Below are 14,834 nucleotides of genomic sequence, written 5' to 3' on the forward strand. Positions count from 1 at the left end.
TCTTGCTTTTTGGGACCTTTTTAGTGAATGGTTTACAAAAAATTATCAACATGACTTTGAAAATTCACTGATGTGAATTATCAGATGAACATTATATGCAAAGCTTCCCTGAGATGCAGGCAAGCTGGATTCCTTTTCTATTAAATTAATGAAATAAGCTTAGTTTTGAATGGATGGACAGTCCATGACATTTGTTCCCAAACAAGAAAAGTTACAGGAGAAAATAAAAGAGAAAGGAGACCCAAGCCTCCTGAAATTAGCGGAAATATATAGAAATATAATTTAAAAAATCATGGTTCAAAGTAAACCATGGTTTTAAAGGTTGAAATAATATAGTTAATATATATTGCTGTAATAAAACATAATATTTCTATGTTCTGGTTCTGTTTATATCACTGAAGGAAAATATTAGAAAATAGAAAGTATATGTGGCACATGTTGCTTCCGGTCCCAAGAAGGGGAGTGGAACTTCTGAATGTGTGTCCTGGGAAGGTCCCCATCACCAGCCCACGAAGACCCATCAGAGGTCCGTTTGGTGACCTTGCAGGGGCTCCAGGGTACCACAAGGATACTGCATTGTATCTCTAAAGCCTTCACCTTTGTACTACACTGAGATTTAGGGAGTAAGAGGGTAATGGGGCTTAGAAAAAGAGTTGTGATATTCTAAGAGAATACCTAAAACACCAGTCCACAAATCCACATTTTCAGTAAGGTACCTTTCTACCTGAATATAGGAAAAATACAGTGAACCAAAGAAAGTGGGCCCTAGAACTAAGCAAAAGTTACTAACCAGATATGACTGAGGCAAGCAAATTTAACCTAACACATAAATATGCAAAATCTGCACTGTTTATATGAATACACTTGGAAACAAAATGCAATAGAAGATAGATACCTTGTATTAATACTTACTCAGCTAGGCCACGGTGGCTCGTAACTACAGTCCTATATAGGGAAATTGAGCTTTTGTGAATAACAAGTATACAAGATTCCATTTCACAAATAACCAGGAAAAGATTAGCTGGACCGGCACTGGTGATACATACCTGTAATCCTCCTTACTCAGGAGGCTGAGATCTGAGGATCGTGGTTCAAAGCCAGCCCAGGGAGGAACGTATGTTAGACTCATCTCCAAATAACCAGTAAAAAAACCGGAAGTGGCACTGTGGCTCAAGTGGTAGAGCACTGGCCTTGACTTGAAGAGCTCAGGAACAGCGCCTAGGCCCAGAGGTCAAGCCCCATGACCAACAAAAAAAGCTAGGTTGGAAGCACGACTTAAGTGGTAGAGTGACAAGCAAGCAAGCTGAATCCTTGAGTTCAAACCCTGGTACAAGCTAACAAGGAAGGAAACATATTCCCAACATTTTCTTTTCATGAAGGGAAGGAATGAGGTGGTTGTTCCATCAATCTTATCTAGGGAAATAATCAGTGATCCTTCTGGCAATCCCCAAGATGACAGAACCGATATCTTCTCTTTTTAAGAGAAGTTCTCTCTTCTCTCTCTCTCTCTCTCTCTCTCTCTCTCTCTCTCTCTCTCTCTCTCTCTCTCTCTCTCTCTCTCTCTCTCTCTCTCTCTCTCTCTCTCTCTCTCTCTGTGTGTGTGTGTGTGTGTGTGTGTGTGTGTGTGTGTGTCCATTGTGGGCTTGAATTCAGAGGCTGGGAGCTGACCCTGAGTATTTTTGCTCAAACTAGTGCTCTACCAATTTGAACCAAATTGCCACTTTCAGTTCTGGTGGTTACTTCAAGATAAGCATCTCATGGACTTTTCCTGCCTGGGCTTGTCTTTGAATATCAATCCTCAGATCTCAGCCTCCTGAGGAGCTAGGATTATAGGCCTGAGCAACCTGTGCCCAGCTAAGGGAAGTCCCTAACAGGATGATCATCTGAATGCCAATGAACGATTCCTACCATTCTCTGTCTGATGTACTGTTAGACTCAAATTTTGTCTGAGTACTTACTAATAAGTTGTTTAACCCCTGTGCTTCCATGTAAGAAAGTTAACAGTTAACTGCTCAGAGCAATCCAGAGTTCAGTGAATTAATACACAGAAGTTCTATAAAGAGAAGATGTTGGCACACAGTAATACTTAGGAAATGTTATTTTTTATAACAAAATACAAGTAGTGACAGTTATCCTCACATATTATTGAACATATGGGACAAGGAACATTTCAACTTCCTCTAAGGAAGCAACATCAAAAAAGAAGAGCAACTGTGATTGTCAGTAAAAAGAAAACAGTATCCATCTAGAATTTATATAACTGAGAAGTGCACATTATATATTATTGAAAGCAGCAATGTTAAATCAGTATTAGGCAAGACTGAGATCAGCCAGTGTTACTGTCATTTGATATAGTTTTTCCAACTTTCAAAAGCTTGACAAGGGAGTACAGAAACAAGGATTTCTCAGCATGGTTGTCCAACGTGGCTACTCTATAGGGCAGCACCAGGAGTTCAACTAGATGCTTAGTAACAGCTATAGTCAGCAGAGATTTGTTGACTAGACCTCATGGAGATTGCCATCTCTCAGATAGATCACACAATCGTTAGTCTTTTATGAATGCTACAGTATCTCCATAAATATGAAGGTTAGGATGATGTTATAATTCATTCTGTTACTCACCCTTATATCACCCAACTATATATAAATGTTCATTGGTTCAGAAAGAATATTATGTGTTCCCAGAGGTATCCAGTTCACATAATTTCCCAACAGTCATATAAATTTATATCTCTTTAGACAACTCATGGCTTAATTCATCATATTAAATATTAATCCTATTTTTCCAACATATTTTGTAGTTTTTGTTAAGAAAAATAGAAAAAGAGATAGGAGCAGGTTGGACTCTCCATCTTTTCAAAAAATATTTACAATATTTAATATACAAAAAGTAATAAGAATTAAAGATTAATTTTATAGTTGTTTTCCTTACTCTGATGTCTTTGTTTTTAATGGTTTCCTTTGTACAATTTAAATCTATTGTGTTATCCTATTTATTTAGGTCTGATACTTAAAAATGTTGTTTCTTCTTTCCTTGTATATAATTCAGTGACTGTGAACTCAGTTTTTCTCAGGTTTTCATGTGTTTTAGCCTTTAAAATTTTTCAGAAGTTTAATTTAGAAGTAAAACAGAAAGATCCTTGATAGAAGTCAGTACTATATTTTCATGTTTAGTCATTCTCAGAAAGAAAGTCGTCAATGAAAATATGTATTATGCAAAGTTATGATATGCTTGAGTGTCAAATTTCTGTACAAACTGGGGAGATGTTTAGGTTATTATGAAAACTGACATGTGCCATGCATTCACTTGATTTCAATCTCCTCCCACTCCAATCAGTGCCAAATTAAAACATCCTTTCTCTCCCACATCATCTGAATATTTCATATTTCTGATTTTATATCAAAACATACAAGTAAAAGAAGTGAAATGAGAACATCATGTGTAATAAATAAAAGGATATCTGCTAATCATTTAGGTAATATAACCAATTTCCAACCTCAAAACAAAATTGTTTCTTATAGTGGCATGCAAAATTCAATATATTCTGGCCAGATACAATGGATTGAGGCTTATGTTTGTTTTTTTTTTGTAACACTCAGGGACTTTTACATGCTAGACAAGAGTTCTACCACCATGCCATACCACCAGCCCACAGGGAATAACCCTTGCTTTCATTGTATTTGATGTTGGTATGAATTGTGTAGGAGAAGGCAAAAACAACCCATTTAAATAGGGATACAGGTGGACCCATTGCAACAATGATATATACAAGCCATTATGTTGAAAACTATCTTTACAACTTTGGCCGGGCAGAGGGGCAAGATGGGAAGGGATAGGAAGGGGAAACAAAGGAGGAGGCAACAATGCTTGATAAGAAATATACTCATTACATTTCCCATGTAATTGTAACCCCTCTGTATGATATTTTCACAATAAAATCTTTAAAATAGAAAAGAAAAAAGAATGTAGTAAATCTTAAAAGCTGATATAAACTTATAACAGCTCTTACAGCCTCACCCACTCCTTGTCGGCTGGTGGTATGGCATGGTGGTGGACTCTCCATCTTGACAGGCTAGGACTACTTACTGAGAATCAATAAGGGGCAACCAAACTTCCTGGAGGAATGGAGGCTACAAGGAGGTGGGGTTGGAGGTGGACTTTTGTGGAGTCTCAGTCAGGGGGCAGAGGTTATCAAGGAGGTTATCAAAAGGCTATTAGGGCTGAGAGATGGGGACATTCAATCAGCTCACAGTGGAATGTTGGAGGCCAGGCTTGGGTCAGACTGCCCTGCCTGCACATCAAGTCCACACATACCTGGGTTTTGCTTGGTGTCCATATGCACCTGGGACAGTAGGGGGGTGGTCAATCTTTCATATTCCATCCTTAGGTATATAAGAAGTTTGGGACAAGACGGGAGAAGTAAGTCCTTAATATAGGTCTTTGGATAGATAAAAGGATTGGGCTGGAAGAAGAGATCAGGAAAGAGTTGTTATACTCTTCTTGGAGATCCTTCATCTGGTCCTATTGGGGATTTATTATCCAAACTGTTCTGTTTGGAATTTATATTCCATTTGGGATTTTCTAACTGAGGTATCATCCTAGTCGTGAACTTCCCTTTGCTTTTCTTTTGTCAGTCATAGGGCTTTAACTCTGGGCCTAGGTGCTGTCTCTCAGCCCTTCAGCTCAAGGCTACTTCTCTACCACTTGAGCCACAGTGCCACTTCCGGTTTTCTGGTGGTTAATTGGAGATAAGTGTTTCATGGACTTTCCTGCCTGAGCTGGCTTTGAATTGTGATCCTCAGATCTGAGCCTCCTAAGTAACTGGGATGACAAGAGTGAGCCATCAGTGCCCGGCTTTGGTCTTGCACTTCAGATGGGGTCAGGGATGAAGTACTCCTGAAAACCAGGAAGGACCCGGAGGTGGGAGGGGTGGGAGGTGAGTGATCATGGGAGAAATGTGGAGTTATGAGAACAAAGCAGCTTCCCATCAACTTTGAATAGCAAATTAATTCTTCTGATAATCACCAATCATTGTGGCCTTTTTATTCTTATAAGTCACAGTGATAACATTGTTATTTCTATATCTATATCTATATCTATCTATCTATCTATCTATCTATCTATCTATCTATATATCTATCTATATATATATATATATTCACAGTGATATTTCTATAGTGCTAACCAGATGCTAGGCATTATGTGTACATTCTCTCCCTTACACATACACACACTCCTTATAACAACTCTGTAGCATAAGTACTGTATTATTACCATTTTACAGATGAAGAAAACAGAACTACTGAAGAAAGATTAAATAAATTTTCCAGTCTGGTGAGTGGTGGAGCTACAATTTGTACTCAGCACTCTGCATCCAAGTCTATGCTCTTTAGACACGCTTCCTTAAAAGTTCTAATGGTTTGAAGGTGAAGATGAGTGGAAGAAGTATAGAGAACAGGAAATCAATACTTGTGAAAGCATGTCAGATGTGAGGATAGTAGGAGAGGACAGGTATATGTCTGAGATTAAAAATAGGAGACATGAGGTGAACCCAGGGAAGGCACGGGTGGAACTGCGGGTCCTATGGGGGAATGACCATGTAGGACTGTGTAGGTCAGGTCAGAAACTAAAAAAGAGCAGGAAATCACTGGGGGGAGGTATGCAGTGAGGTAGAGGGAACAGCAGTCTGAATGCCACTTTGGTACACAAGGTGAAAATGCAGGGAGCCATGTGACAGCCAGATGACTGTGCTGTTGGAGGTATGGTACAAATCACACAGAACAGAGGGACGGATTGAATTTTGGAGAGGGAGTCACAAAGGGAGTTCCATAGGTTATTCCTAGGCTTCTACTTTGTGGAAACAACTGAGGAGGCTCAGAGGCTTGTAATGAAAGTAATTTGCTAAATCCTGGAAATGTGGAGTACAAGGAATATATGGGATCAGGGGAGGTGGCCAGAATTATACAGAAGGAAGGACTCAGAGATAATTCTGGAGATATACATGACAGTTTAAGGCACAGGATACATAAGATCCCACAAACGGGCTCTAGAAGAAGAGAAGCTGAAAGAGATGGCATTTTAAAAGACCTACAAGGCAAGGATGAGCCTTTAAAGGAGATGTTGAGACACAGAAGGAAAACCAGTACTGTGATATCAGAAGCCAGTTAGAGGACATGTTTAAGAAATCAATAAAGTCCAATGATTCTGAGAACCAAGAAGACTCAGGTTGAAACATCCATTACATCAGGAGACATGGTGACAGCTTCCAGAACACAAAGAGGGCAAGAGTGAAGTGAGGAATGAAGATGGGGTATGTAAATGAAGAAAGAGTGCACACAACTCAGAAAGAGGGAATCATGAGAGAATGGAGGCTCAAGAGAAGGGTCAGCAGATTTCTGAGTGCCAAGCACCAGTGCCTCACACCTGTAAGCCTAGCTACTCAGGAGGCTGAGATCTGAGAACCACAGTTCGAAACCAGCCTGGGTACACAAATCCTTCAGACTCTTATCTCCAATTAACCAGCAAAAATAGCAAAACTGGAGGCATGGCTCTAGCAGTCATGAGCAAAAATCCAAGTGACAACACGCATCTCTGAGTTCAAGTCCCAGAACCAGCATGAGAATGACTGTGTTTAAACTGTTGATTCCAAGACCAGAGCAGGGAGAAATGAGATGAATACAGAAGGGAAAAACCTGACATATGAAGCTTCTATGAAGTAGAGAGAGAAGACCAAAAGCTCTAAGAGCTGTGAGAAGATGGGCTTTTACCAGGAAGGCAGGAACTTAGGAGATGAGTGGCTATAGACAGGTTTGTACCTTTGACAGGGAAAAAACTGTGAAGTTCCCATCTGATGACTCCCACCTTGTTTATCACACAAAGCTGCACAGGGAGAATGAAAGAGGAGGTGTGGGGCAAAAGGGAAAGGGTAGTGTCAGAGTTCTGAGTAGATAAGAAGGACTAAGCTGTAAGGTGGTAAAAGTGAAACCCTGAAACAGATTGCTATGTGGAACTGAGGACTCATTTTAGAATACTGGGGGTCAAGCCTTGCAGAGATTTCAAATGATTACAGTGCCTGCCTGTGGGTACAGTCACGTAGGACAACTGTGAGAAGTCATCCTGCTGGGGTTTGGCTAAGCGAGATCCCATACGAACTCCAAAGGAAAAGTGGACTTAAGGTATAAACCTGCTAGATACGGACCAGGCACCTAAGCAACAAGAAGTAAAGAGAGAAAAGAGGGACTTGGTGATAATAACAGGAACAGAAAAAAATGAGTTGAACAGCTACTGATGGAAAGAGGTGGGTAAAGAACAGAATATTTGAATTTAACCCATTAATTTCATTAAAACCCATTAGAAGTAGACACAAGTGGGTCATGCTTCATGTTAGCTCTTCAGAAGACAGATACAGAGGATTGCGGTTTGAAGCTGGCCCAGGCAAAAAGTCTACTAGACTCCATCTCCAAAATAACCACCAGAAACCAGGAGGTACAGCACTAGCTGTCAGCAAGCTGAGCAAGAGCTCAAGGCTCCAGTTCAAATCCCAGTACCTAAAAAAACCACTCATTAGCAATTGTGTAGATTTTAAGTCAAAGCCCAGCAAAATAAGAACCAGGAAATGGGTGCTAGTAAGAAGGGAAGGGGGAGGGGAGGAGAAGGAAGGGGTTGATGAAGGGGGAAGGTTGGAGAATGCAGGCAAGAATCCAAGCCACAGAATTGAGACATAATAAGGGAAAGGGTGTGTCAAAAGGGTGTGTGTGAAGATGTGACACAAATCAAGATGCAGAGTACACAAAAACAGCTTTGGTAAATTGCAAAACTTTCCATACATAACCTAGAATTAAGATAAGTAAAGGAAGGGGTGGCTTGGAGAATTGGGGGAGAATGCTGAAAAGGTAACATTGATCAAGACACATTGTATTCATCAACTGCTTTGTACAACTACCTAAAGATAACAAAAATATTTTTAAAAGGAAACTGAGAATGACTATGGTCATAATGCAAGACACAATGCTATCTACTGTTAAGACAGAAAAAAATGGGAATGCAAGTTTTAGAACCCAAATAAGATGATTATGCTAAAAAAATTACTCATTAGATAGCTTGAGCTGGATTGCTCCTTATTAATACATTAAGATGTATGAAAAGATTACAACCTAATGAGGAAAATACGTGAAACACCCTACTTAGTTGGAGACTCTTCATCCAGGACACACAGGGTCTCCTCCACTGAGTCCTCTTCCTTCAAGGCCATTAACTCCACGCCATTGAAAAACAGCAAAAGCCTCTGCAGTCATATGAATGCGTTTACACTAATGCTTTTACAACCATAAGATTGCAAAAGCAAATTTTAATGGCCCATTTCTTCTTTTTCTAAAAAAATATTTTATTAAATTTTAAACTTAAGAGCATTGCACTGAAGCAAAATTTTCCTACTTATGCTTTCTGCATAGCTGAGATTACAGATGTATATCCCCATGTCTGGCTTGTTGATATTCAGTCTTTTCCCCCAGATAACCTCAAACCATGATCCTCCCAAGTTTCTAGAAATTACAAGTGGGGGTCACTGAGCTCAAATTTAGTGTCTTATTTCTTAAGTGTTTGCTTTTCAAGGAGTTATGTGCACATACAGTTGCCACAGTAAAATGAATTTTTCATCCATATAAATTTCCAGAATATGAAAATTAATTTTATCACTAGAAAATTCCATAAAATAAGAATGGGCTATATGCCAGGCAACAGTGGCTCATGCCTATACTCCTAGCTACTCATAAGGCTGAGATTGAGAATCACAGTTCAAAGCCATCCAGGCAGGAAAGTATGTGTGAGTCTTATCTCCAGTTAATCACGAGAAAACTGGAAATGGAGCTGTGGCTCAAAGTGGTAAAGCACTTGCTTTAATGCACTAGCCTACGTCCTGAGTTCAAGCCCTACAACCAAGAGAGAGAGAGGGGGAGGGAGAATGGACTATAAATAAATCAAAATTCTTATCTTAGAAAATTCCAGCTACTTAAAGGAGTCATAAACTGAGGTGTTCACACCTGTAATCCTAGTACTCAGGAAGCAGAGGACTGCAATTTGAAGCTAGTCCAGGCAGGAAGGTTTGTGAGACTCCAGTTAATCACCACAAAGGAAGTAGAATGGTGGCTCTAGAGGTAAAGCACTGGTCTTAAGCATCCAGGTCCTGAGTTCAAGCACCATGGTCAACATGAGAGACAGAAAGAGAGACAGAGAGAGGGAAACAGAGAGGACATCATAAATATTATTTTTTGGTCAGTCCTGGAGCTTGAATTCAGGGCCAGAGCACTGCTTCTGAGCTTCTTTTACTAGCACTCTGCCACTTGAGACACAGCACCACTTCTGGTCTTTTCTGTTTATGTGGTACTAAGGAATCCAACACAGGACTTCATGCTAGCTAGGTGAGCACTCTACCACTAAGCCACATTCCCAGCCTCAACCATAAATATTCTTAAACTACAAGTATTAAAAATACTTCCTAAAAATAAGACTATGTTGGGCCTGGAACTACAGTAGAAGACCAACAAAATGCTGTGGCTTAAGTGACAGAGTGTTTGTTATAACAAGCCAAGTTCAATTCCCAACACTGCTGTAAAAAATTTACAGCAAATGTTAGGTGATATGACAAAACTAACAGGACTTAAGAAACAAAGAACTCCCACTCATCTGGTTGAACCACTACTAAATATCCCCATGCTGCTGATCACATATATGGTATATAACATATGAGCACCGTTATATATTACAGACTGTGATAGACAATTTGCTCCAGGAAAGTTAGAATGAACTTGTGACTTTAAATGAGCATCATTATTCCACAATACTGTGAATTTCCGGAAATTAAGTAATCACTTAATCACGATCAAAAAAAAAAAAAAAAAAACTATAGGCAAGAGCCCCATGCTCAACCCTCTTAATTTTTCCCCCTTAATTCAAAATACATATAACCTTCATTGATTCATCAAAAGCATGTTGTTTTTTTTTTACAATGTTTTATGTTTATATTATGTTTTACAGTGTTATATATTTTTCCTCTCGTTATAAAAGTATTTTATTTGAAAAAAAAAAATTTACAGTCACATATGGAATGCAGCATTTTTTACAACCTGGTTCAGAAAAAAAATTTTCAGTGATGGCTTTTTAAGGTTTAAAAGTACATATAAATTATATTGCATTAATAAAATACATCTCAACTTAAATATTTTTTGTTCTAAGTATGTAGAAACAACATTCAATTTTTAAAAACACTCACAATTAAAAGAGGTATTCTTAAGGAAGGGACCCAAAGGTGCAATGAATGCCTCTGTGCCAGTGAACATATAAAATAATATTTATCAACAGGAATTTCAGGAAATTGCAACAAGTTTTTAATATTTTTTTTCCTCTTGTTGATGAAGATGGTGTTTTTTTCTTTTTTCTTTTTGGTCTTTGTTTCTTGCTTTTTGCCTGTTTTTCCTTTAGCTGTCTTTGGTGGGTAATAGGAGGCAAAGCAATGGAAGAACCAATGGTGAAAAAATGCAGCAGTGGTACTCAGTAGACACTAACAGGAAAATGAACTGTGGAACTATACAATTTGTAGGTAGAGATGGGAGAGGGAAACGGAGATAACAAAGGAAGGGGTGAAATTGCCCCCAAAGAAAAAATTCATTACATGCTTATGAAATGGTAACCCTTCTATACAACTCTTTAATAATTAATAACAATTGCTGGGAAGGTGGATCAGTGGTAGAGTGCTTGCCTTGCATGCATGAGGCCCTGGGTTCAATTCCTCAGCACCACATAAGCAGAAAAAGTTGGAAGTGTTGTTGTGGCTAAAGTGGTAGAGTACAACCCATGAGCTGAAGAGTTGAGGGACAGTGCCTAGGCTAAGGTTACAGGCCCCATGACTGACAAAAAATTTAATAACAATTTTTTAACCTCACAGTTTCTTTTTGCCATGAACTTTGATAAAATTCTACTTTAGTTTTGTTTTTCTTTTGTTGTATGGGTTCCGAGTCTTGAATTTAGGGTCTCTCTCTCTCTCTCTCTCTCTCCCCTCGCTCAGCTTTTTCTCTCAAGGCTGGCACTCTATCACTAGAGGTACACTTTCACGTCCAGCTTTTTATTTTTTTTTCTTGTTTAACTAGAGATTCGAATATCTATCTCAGTTTCATTTGCCTGAACTGGTTTCAAACTTTTAATTCTCAGATCTCAACCTCCTGAGTAGCTAGGAGTATAGATGTGAGCAACAAGTCCCTTCCTTTAAAAAATTATTATATATTAGTTATACAAGGGGAGATTTTGTTGTGACATTTCCACACAATGTTATCCTTCTCCCTCTTCTTAAAACAATTTCAAAAAGTTTCAGTTTTACTTTGACAAAAATCTACTTAACCATATTCATTCTCTTTCCCCTTAGTTAGCCAACCTTCTTGCTAGTTCTCTGCCTCAGCCTCTCTCTCTCCCCCCAACTTTCCATTGATCAACAGTTTTCATGTTATGTTCATATATAATTATAATGTATCTCAAAATTATTCACTCTCTTTTTCCCTTTCCCTTCCCCTCTTAAACAGTCCTGTAGACTCAATTTGTAAATCTGCCCATATACACAAAGGTACAATCATGTCTATGAATATATATGCTCTTTAGGCCTAGCTTCTATATCGGAAACAAACACATATCTTGTGTTTTTTTTTATTTTTATTTTTTAGCTTGGTTTATTATGATGTCCTCTGTTATATCCACTTTTCTGAGAGCGACATGATTTCATTTTCCTTCATGGCTGTGTAACATTCCATGGTACATCTATATTACTTCTTCTTTATCAGTTCAAGAAGATTCCAGGTGTCTGATTCCATCATTTGGCTATTGTGCACAGTGCTGTAATAAACATGAGTTATGCTGGCATCTTTCAGGTATATTGATATATTCTACTGACATACGCCTCATATTGGTATAATGGAGTCTTTGGAAGGGTCTGTTTCTAGACTGATATCCATAGTGGTTGCACTAGTTTGCATTCCCACCAAAAGAGTATAAAGATTCCTTTTCTAATTCATCTTACCACATTTTCTTGGTGGCTGTCATTCCAACTGAAGTAGATTTAATCTTATTGCAGTTTTAATTTGCATGTTCTCTATTATAGCTAAGGCTGTTGAACATTTCCTCATGACTTTATTAGCCATCTTTTTCTTCTTCTGAAAACTATGTAATTAGATTATTTCTGGGTTTTTTTTGCTGTCTAATTTCAGCCCTTTATATAGGATGGATATCAATCCTTTATTTGTTGAATAGCTGGCAGCCCTAGGAAACTCCAAATTGTCATTACAGTGTTTTCAGCATGAACAAGGGATGAACTGCACATCTCTTGGCTTTCACTTCCGCATGGATCCAAAGTTCACATGACAGCACTGACTGCACATTAGCTGATTAAAAACAACAGGAGGGCCTGGGGACTTGCTCAGTGTAAGAGAACTCATCTGGCAAGTGCAAGGATTTAAGTTCAGACCTCAGCTCTGAAAACTACAGAAACAATTAAACAACAATCAAACTCAAAACCACAAAAAGTGAGTCTTACCTGATGCTGGTGGCTTATACTGGTAATCTTAGCTACTTAGGAGGCGGAGATCTGAGGATTGTGGTCCAAAGCCAGGCTGGGCAGGAAAATCAGTGAGACTCTTATCTCCAAAAATCCAGAAGTGAAGACAAGGCTCAAGTGGTAGAGTGCTAGCTTTCAGCATAAAAGCTCAGGGTGAACACCCAGGCCCTATGTTCAAGCCCCAGATCCTTCACACATTAAAATGTCTTACTCTAAGACTGATTTATTAACTATCAACACCTAAATTCCTGTCACAAAGAAACCCAAAATGAATGCCAACACCACTCCTGGAAGCCCCACAAGTGACACAGCCACCTCTTCATACATACATATAGATATTATGTGTATATGCGTATATATGTATATCTAGATACATACATACAATTGAAGTAAGAAAAAGATCATTGAGAATATGGAATTCCAGATTGAGTAACCACTCAAAAAGTTTCTCTTCAGGTCCTATAGAAGAGAATGGTAGTAAAACTAATGTTACATTTGGCATTATTATTTTATACATTTGTCTTTTAGAACAGATACTCAAAGAAGTATAGTTCTGCCTGGCATTGTGGCACATGTCTGTAATGCTAGCATTTAGGAGGTGGCAGTAGTAAGCTAACAATTTAGAGGCCAGCCTGGGACACAGAGAACTCCAGGTCACCGTGGAACTGTCTGTATCCAGAATAATACTAACAACAAATAAAAACAAGATTGCATAAAAACTTAGACTCTTTAAAAGAAGAAGAATAGAAGTACAGATGCATCAAGTTTCTAATTTATGGAAAGCTGGTCTTGCACAGTTCCTTGCTCTACATCATCCCTTACCCTACAGTAAATCCTACCACTTGGTCAGCAGACACCATGAAGGTCAACACCCCTGTAAAACCAAATACATACCTACTCTAGCAGAACTGGCAAAGATCGAAAGTATCATTAAACCATAAAGAAATGTCTAACAGGAGGAAGATACAGGAGAAACTTCTCTTGGAGCTGCAACCCACATCTACAAATGACTATAAAGTAAGAAGCAATACCAAGAAGCTAAAAGGACTCTGAAAGGTCTCCAAAAAGTATATAATATGTGGGAATTAAGAAAGCTTATTAAGACATACATAAATATGCCAGGCCATATACTTGTTTGGGCATCAACAAGTATGTAGACATCTGTCACAAATCATTAGCTAATATAAAATACGAAAAGATCCTTAAAAGCAGTTTCAAATCTAAATGCAACAGAGCAAACTTGTTTTAAAAAGTTATCACCTAGAAGCTGGGCACCGGTGACTCAGGCCTGTAATTCTAGCTTCTCAGGAGGCTGAGATCTGAGGATTATGGTTCAAAGGCAGCCCAGGCAAGGAAGTCTGTAAGACTCTTATCTCTAGTAAATCACTGAAAACTGGAAGTGGCACTGTGGCTAGAGTGCTAGCCTTGAGCTGAAGAGCTGAGGGATAGCACCAAGGCCCAGAGTTCAAGCCCCACAACCAAAAATATAAAGTTATCACCTAGGTCCTTCACCAAAAATATTATGTCAGTAAATCAAAGCCCCAAATCAGTCTCTGCTTAAGGATACATAATTATAAAGCATAATTCAGTGATCACAATTCTCAATAAAAGCAAATAAAGGTACATAGATTTACACTACATCGTAGGCTCTCAGAAGACACACATTCACCCCTTACCTGGTCTCTTTACCTAATCCCCAGGTACAAGCTCCATATCTACCTATGCAGTCTTCAGTTCTAATAGCTCTAGAGAAATGAATAGTATTCCTTTAAGCTACTACTGACGCTCTAGTCAATTTCTACATCAGAAAAAGCGATCATAAAAGTTGTCCCAAGATAGCCTTTCAAAAAGTAATAGCATAATAGCATACTGATATGAATTTGGCTAAATATTCATACATAATGAACAGATTCATATATTATTGAAATTTATGTAGAAAATAGCACATATAAAATGACTTACGTTTTATCATTCCCACTGTATGTTTCAAAATCTTGTTTCCGTGTGTGGTCAAATGCATCAAAACCTCTATTCCTGGGACCGCCTCTCCCTCTGCTTCTCATGCCCCCTTTTGGGCTTCCACATCCTTTCAGCGGCCTGTCTCAATCAAACCTGTCCACTGGTCTAGTCAAAGATGACAATGCAATATGATAAGAGAGCCCAAGCCTCTGCCCGTGTTCTGCCTCATCCAGGCTCCTGTATGGTGTGGTACACTACCAGGATCTGGTGGTGTAATCACCT

At 38.7% G+C, this 14,834-nt stretch overlaps 1 protein-coding gene across 5 annotated transcripts in view; it reads right to left on the reverse strand.

Annotated features, from left to right (window-relative positions):
• LOC138820405 (intracellular hyaluronan-binding protein 4-like) overlaps nt 1-14,834 on the reverse strand; it is a 56,370-nt gene that overhangs the window by 23,104 nt on the left and 18,432 nt on the right. The gene's annotated exons all lie outside the window — the stretch shown is intronic.

The sequence above is a fragment of the Dipodomys merriami genome, unplaced genomic scaffold (genome assembly GCF_024711535.1).
Source record: "Dipodomys merriami isolate MVZ:Mamm:240054 unplaced genomic scaffold, mDipMer1.0.p SCAF_88, whole genome shotgun sequence".
NCBI lineage: Eukaryota > Metazoa > Chordata > Mammalia > Rodentia > Heteromyidae > Dipodomys > Dipodomys merriami.